We start from the raw sequence: 7,053 nt of genomic DNA, 5'->3' as shown, positions 1-7,053 counted from the left end.
AACTTTGCCTGGCCCACCTCCACTTCTGGCTGGGTCCCCGGCCCAAAACTGGCCCAACACACTGAACATGGACACACAGAGCTTCCTCTGGCCCAGATGTGGCCCACACCCTGTAAAGCGACTCTTATTGACTGATATGGCCCAGGTCTGGCCCAGGCACTGTAAGACAGATCTGGCTGAGAGTCGGCTGGGCAGAAACTGGCAGTGAAACACAAACTCAACCAAGGGTTTCTATTATAAAATTAACAAATACACTTTAATATAAACATGTATGAACAATGAACAAATACACTATGATATTAACATTTATTAACAACACACTGATTCTTCATTTGTGATCATGTATTAGTTATGATTTTCATAACATTTTCATATATATTTACACCATTGTCTATAAATGTAATGATTATGTAACAATTAGTGTCAGAACGGCTGATTCTTGATCTTGATCTTTTTTATGATATTTTTATATTCTAAAGTTTTTAATCTCCTATAAATGATCAGTTTGTCTGCGCTGCTTCACTAAAGCAGAAGTGAAAGTGTTCCAGTCCATATCCTGTAACCAATCAAAGAGTGAGACTGAAAAGCCCATTTGCATTGTCAGGGTGGAGTGATTGTGATCCTCTCAGAATAGAGCAGCTCTGTCTCCAGAGACCATGTTCAAACCCCAAGAGCTTTATTTGACATTTACTGCTACATCAACCTTCTGAAAAGCACCTGCATCTTCATCTGTTAGTTGAATGATGTTGTCAGACACAAAGTGAACTTGTTGAGAAGCTTTATTGAATGTTGCAGCAAACACAGCAGATTGAAAGATCACACACACACACACACACACACACACACACACATATATATATATACACTACCAAATTGGTTCACAGTTGGAGGCATCGCAATTTTATTTATTTTTTTTACAAATTGTGCTTGCAAATTGTATAATATCCAAGGTTAACATGTCTAGTAATTGTGCAATTAATTCTCATACTGTATTTTCAGTTTTGGAATATTTATCCTCTCCCCAAATTTGTCACTAATAAAAACACAATACAAATTATTTAAAGAAAAAAAATATATTTACTTGTTTACATCTACCTTATAAATATATATTTTTTATTAAAAAGGTTACAATTACAAAAATTCAAGTGTAATCTTTCTTTTTAAAAACTAAAGTATACAAAACGTATTATTTGATGACTATTTTTGATCATTTTTGATATTTTTCCTCATCTCAGTATAGCAATAGAGTTTGCTAAAAGCTGTTCATTCAATACAGCAGTATTTGAAAATCGATAATATTTTGTAAAATTACATTTATATTTGCATTTATGTCAAAACCTAGACACTTTATTTCAACATATTTCAGTCGATTTTACTCATCTCAGTATAGCAATACAGTTTGCTAAAACATCTACATGTTTGCCTGTTTGACTGAGTATTCGCTGAGTTATTGTTCATTTTCGGATGAGTTTCAGAATGGACTACACGGACAGAGAGAAGGCAGAACTCGCTTCGTGTTTATTTTTCTTTATTTGGCAAAAAGCACAACACTTTGTTTTTATTGTAAAACATCATCATTCATTCATACACGCGATTTAAATTTAAACTGTCTTTTTGTGAGCTGTGGTAAACAGCGCATCTCTGCCGTTCATTCATTCATAAACAGAAACCCAATTCACGTGAGAAGGAAAAAAAACTTACACCATTCCTCAGCTCGCTCCTCGATATACCCGCACTTCTGAGGTAGATTTTCCATTATTATTATTCCTCACAGCGCTGCGAGACGGTGTAAACAAGTAGGCTACAATGATCTGATTCAACTTGTTTTCTCGAGCTGGCGTTCACAGTTTGCACGGATTGCCTCAGTCATTTGCGTTTGAATAGCGCGCGCTCTCCGAGGGCGGAGTCACATTAAAAGTAATTAGATTAGATGAGAACGACTGACATCTTGCTCTTTTCTTACAGATTACATGAACTGTGAATATTTGTTTTTTATATAAATTACTTCATTTAAAAGAAGAGAATTCAAGCTTCATGCCTGAGTGTCTGTATGTCTGTTTGACTGAGTATTCGCTGAGTTACAGTTCATTTTCGGACGCGTTTCAGAATGGACTACACGGACAGAGAGTAGGCAGAACTCGCATCATGTTTATTTTTCTTTATTTGGCGAAAAGCACAACACTTTGCTTTTATTGTGAGTTTACACAAAAATAATACAAATTTAACAGAATCGATTGATGTATAACACAAGCATATAAAATAAAAATTAATATTAGAATTTTGATTACTTTTTGCACTGATAAGGAAAAAAGCGATCAGATCACGCCGGCGTGATTGTCGACCTCTGAGGGTTAATATATAATGACCTGATTATGAGTCCTGATGACATCATGAAAATATTTCCCAGATAGCAACATGTCAACACTGATTCCAAAGACCATAATGGACTTTTTGTATTATGACTCTAAATATAGTAAAACTGATTTATTTAGTTCTTGATTTCTCATTGTTAACATGCTTGTAAAGGTGTGGCACAGAACTGAACTCAGAGAAACTGCTGCGTATGACATATGTTTAAAATGATCTACATTCATGATTCTCCAGACAAAACCTAGTGTCTTATCAGACTGACAAACATTATATTTCACAATTAATAAATATGTGCAATTAATCACTAAATGGTTCAATAACATTATTCTGAAAGTAAAATCTTCTATGTCGAGTTTATTAGTTTGTTATCAGCACAAGCTGTTGTAAATCCTGCCCACTTCTTTGCATTGTCAGCACATGCTTCAGTGCTCTGAGAGTGTTTATAGTGCTGTGAGTTTAACACTTCATGACTGAGAGCAGAACACAATCTTCATCATCACACAAGACTAAACTACAGCAATGAACACAATCAACATCTTCATCTGGACTCTGACTCTCTGCATTCAGGGTAAATATCTTGTATAAACATAAATATTTTGCAAAATAAACAATCACATCTCATTTACAATCATATTAATGACTAAACTGTCTAATTTCAGAGATCTGGGGACAAGTGACAGTGACTCAGAATCCAGCAATAAAACCCGTCAAGCAAGGAGAAACTGTTACGATCAGCTGTAAAACCAGTCAAAACCTGATTTCTGGCTGTCGTGACTGTGTGTCCTGGTATCAGCAGAAACCTGGAGAAGCTCCTAAACTCCTGATTTATGACATAAGAAGCCTTTATACTGGAACTCCATCTAGATTCAGTGGCAGTGGATCTGGCAGTGATTTTACTCTGACCATCAGTGGAGTCCAGACTGAAGATACAGGAGATTATTACTGTCAGAGTGTACACTGTCCTAGTAGCTGTATGTTCACACAGTGATAAAGAGTCGTACAAAAACCTCTGTCAGTCAGACGTCACAGTGACTGCACTGATACAGCTGAGAGAAACTGCAGCTGCTGATGGAGGATCACAAACTACACAATATCAATGTTTAGTTCAAGTTTCTAAAGACCTTAAAGGTAAATATGATATAAGATTTCTTTATGCTAAAATGCATTAACCCAGTTTATTGTTAATTGACTAATATGAGTTTGTCATTCATGTGTGTCTCTCCCTCACATGCAGGGCCGGCTCAGGCTCCGCTGGTTCCCTACGAGAGTTTTTAGATAGATCATTCATATCAATTACAACTTACTATAATATAACATGAATAGTGATCAACATTAACATAAATACTAAGTAAATAAATGTTATCTCTATTACATGATACAGTCCAGCACACTCGAGCTCTTAGTCTCAAAGTCATCAATGACTGAATCAAAGCCAAGTTGTGAGCCCCATGATGACTGATGCTGATCTCTGCAGGTCCACTTAGACGCTCTCGGCTCATGGTAGACCTCATGTGTGTTTTAATCAGCTTGATCTTTGAAAAGCTCCTCTCCGCAGCCGCTACAGTCACTGATACTCTCAGTGCACACACATGTTTGAGCAGATTTCCTGCAGTCGCTCTTCATGATAAAACTCAGGAATCTCCATGGTGGTCATGTTGGCTGATGGTAGGTCAGGGAAACTTCTCATTTCTAGGGCGAGTTGTTTTCATCTATGTCTGATTGTCCACCATTACTTAAAGTGCCGCTTAGTGTCTCACACACTGCTGCATCAGTTCTTCATTTTTCATCTTAGGGAAGTTGACAAGAACACCAAACTTCTCCTTGACCTCTGCCAAGGTCTTGAACCTCTCCTCCAGTGACACAATGGCCACATCCACCACTACATTACACATGTTCTCCATCCTCTTCAGTGCATCACTGATGGGCTCATCTGGACATTCATATGAGAACTGTCTATGTGTTGATCACAGCCTCTTCTCTTTGAGAACAGCATCCACTTTCATTTCTTCACACATCTCTCTTTCTAAAGCTGGAGCTGAAGCAAAGCCTTTACCACGGTCGTCAGTCAAGAAAGTTTTAGTTTTGCCAAGCCGGTCCACTGCCGTATCCAGCTGAAACACACTGCATCAGCTTACTGAAGTGTTCCTTCACTTGTGGCTTGTCCTCCACTGACACAGTCCTAATGAACTGAGAGCGGCTCTGTGTGGCTTATATCAGGGGTGCAATCCAGTATAATGGAAAAGTATTTGCAAAGTTTGATCTGACAGCACTTATCAGTTCATTTTGTATGTTTTTTATTAGGTATGTTGTCATGTTCCCTGCTCCACTATCTGCTCTATCTATATGTTGCTTTAAGTCAGGATCAGATTTGGCCATAAGCTCTTCTTCTTTCAGGAATCTGTCATTATTGGGCTGGAAGAGTGTGTCTGTGGATCCTCTCAGAGCCATGTTTCTCTCAGCAAGAGACTGGATTATTGACACTCTTCTTTTCAACACTTCACGCCACCTCTTCCTCTCGGTCTCAACAAGTGCCATTGCCTTGATGTCTACCCTAGTGAAAAAAGTATACTTTATTGTATTTGTAATATATTCCCTGTTTTAATAGTACATTGCAAATATACTAAAAAAAAATGTACTATTTTTTAAATATACAAAAAGTATATTAGCAGCATACTTTTGACTATTTTCACAATACAATTTTTAACACACTTTAAAATAATTGTAATTTAGTATATTTTCTAAAAATATATATTTTACAAAAATATACTTGAAGTGAAAGTTCTGTTTATTTTTTTTTTATAAGTATATTTATTTGCACTTTTCTTAAATATATTTTATGAATATTTTTTAACTATGTGCTGAAAATGATCATTGTAACAATGCATTGAAAGTATACACTGTAAAAACTAAAGGAGCCTCAAATATCTTGTCGGATACTCAAGGAACTTAATTGCTGATGGTTGCAGTTGATCTGACACTTTCAGCAATGTTGTTATGTCTTGTCGTCTTATTCTGCTTGGCCCCGGTAATTGCTGCTTGCAGCTATATTTTCTTTAGTATCTAGAGTGTTTGACTGTAAACATTGTTAATGTGAGGTTTGTGTTATTGTAATACATTTACATTTTGTATGGTTTAAGGAGGTTAATTTTGTTGTTTTCAATCCAATTAATGTGAGTCCTGGTAACTGTGAATTCTTTAATCTTGGTTATTCGTGTGTTTCGTGTGGCAAAAAGTGAACTTTAATTTTCTTTTTTTTTTGTATTAATAATTTTGTGATCTGTGTTTGTAAACTTTTTGATTTGGAGGGGGTTAACCGTGAGCGGTGAGATTCTCTACCCCAATTTGTCTTGTCTTTCATGGAGTGATTTTCTACCGTGATAATTCTGAGTGTGTGTGATAACCTAATTCTGTTACAGGAGCGGAGTGCTTAAGGTAGGGGTGGATTGCTGGTGGTGGTCTTCTCCTCACGAGTGCTGTGTCTTGAGTGGTGTGTGTGTGTACGTGTGCGTGAGTGTTGATGCACAGGTGTACGGGAAAAGTGACTTACTGTGGAGGCCTTATTGGGCCCTTTAGCCCCTGCTGTCACGCCTCTGCTCCTTTTTCTCGAAGTGAGATGTCGCCGACTACTCGGGTCGCTCTTTGTGTGTCATATTAAATGGTGTCATTGTTGTCTACCTTAAATGTTATGGATGGTTTGTTGTGTCCATATAAAGTCTCCTATTTTTAATAAAATGTATACTATTGTATCCACGTCTCCTGCCGATTTACTGTGAACTGACCTGTGTTGCTTTAACTAGAAATTTAATTGTCCCTGGCAAGATTCCAGGGTGGCGTAGTCGCTAGCTGTCGATTCATAGATTCCTTCCGTGCCCCGCCACATGTACATAAAAACAAATATGTGTGTGTATGAAGGTGTAGAGAGGCCTTTTGGCAGGATTTATGAAGTTTTTTTTATTTTGCATGTTCAGAAATTCAGTTGCCTCAGGGCAATGTTGTGCGATAAGGAGTACTTTTCAAGGATGTCTTGGACAATACCTCACAATGGCAAATAATGTGTGATGAAGGGAAGATGCAGGGTTCTGGGTGCACAGGAACACCCAAAGTGATGAGCAAAAAGTGTAACGTACACCTCTGTTTCACAGCAGAGAAGAACTGCTTCACTCGGAGTGAAATCTCATTAATCTCATTACATCAAGTTCATGATATGACACGATACAAGCCTATGCCTGTATCAAATCAAATATATCAGTCACGATACAAGCCTATGCCTGTATCAAATCAAATATATTAATTTGTTCTTCCCTTTTTACTTAATGTTTTTTTATTTCTCTCTGTGTATCATGATGATTTTCTCTATGATTCTGTACCATTGTTGCAGAAAAAAATATTTGTGGGGGGGGAAGGGAAAATTATCAATAAATCAATAAAATGTTCCCAAATGAGCCAAAAAATGATGTGGAATAATTGTTATCATGTGCCATCCAAAAGTTTTGCAGTAGAGGGTTTATATATATATATATATATATATATATATATATATATATATATATATATATATATATATATATATATATATATGAATGTCTTTGTAATGGGAATTTTTGATTTTCATTGATTGCAGTATGAATCTCCATTTGCAGTAAGACATTGAAATGATCATTGCTGGACTGTACGTAGTCTGCC

General features: G+C 36.7%; 1 long non-coding RNA gene across 1 annotated transcript; it reads left to right on the top strand.

Annotated features, from left to right (window-relative positions):
* Positions 1–2,815: 2,815 nt before the first annotated feature.
* On the top strand, positions 2,816–6,809 carry LOC311283108. Its single transcript, XR_014626011.1, has 3 exons — positions 2,816–2,938; positions 3,030–3,498; positions 3,605–6,809. It is a non-coding gene; the product is annotated as an uncharacterized lncRNA (long non-coding RNA).
* Positions 6,810–7,053: the final 244 nt, after the last annotated feature.

Source organism: Rutilus rutilus, assembly GCF_951802725.1.
Source record: "Rutilus rutilus genome assembly, chromosome: 23".
Taxonomy (NCBI): Eukaryota; Metazoa; Chordata; class Actinopteri; order Cypriniformes; family Leuciscidae; genus Rutilus; species Rutilus rutilus.
The sequence above is the reverse complement of the archived record's forward strand: the minus strand, read 5'-3'. Positions and strand labels throughout refer to the sequence as shown.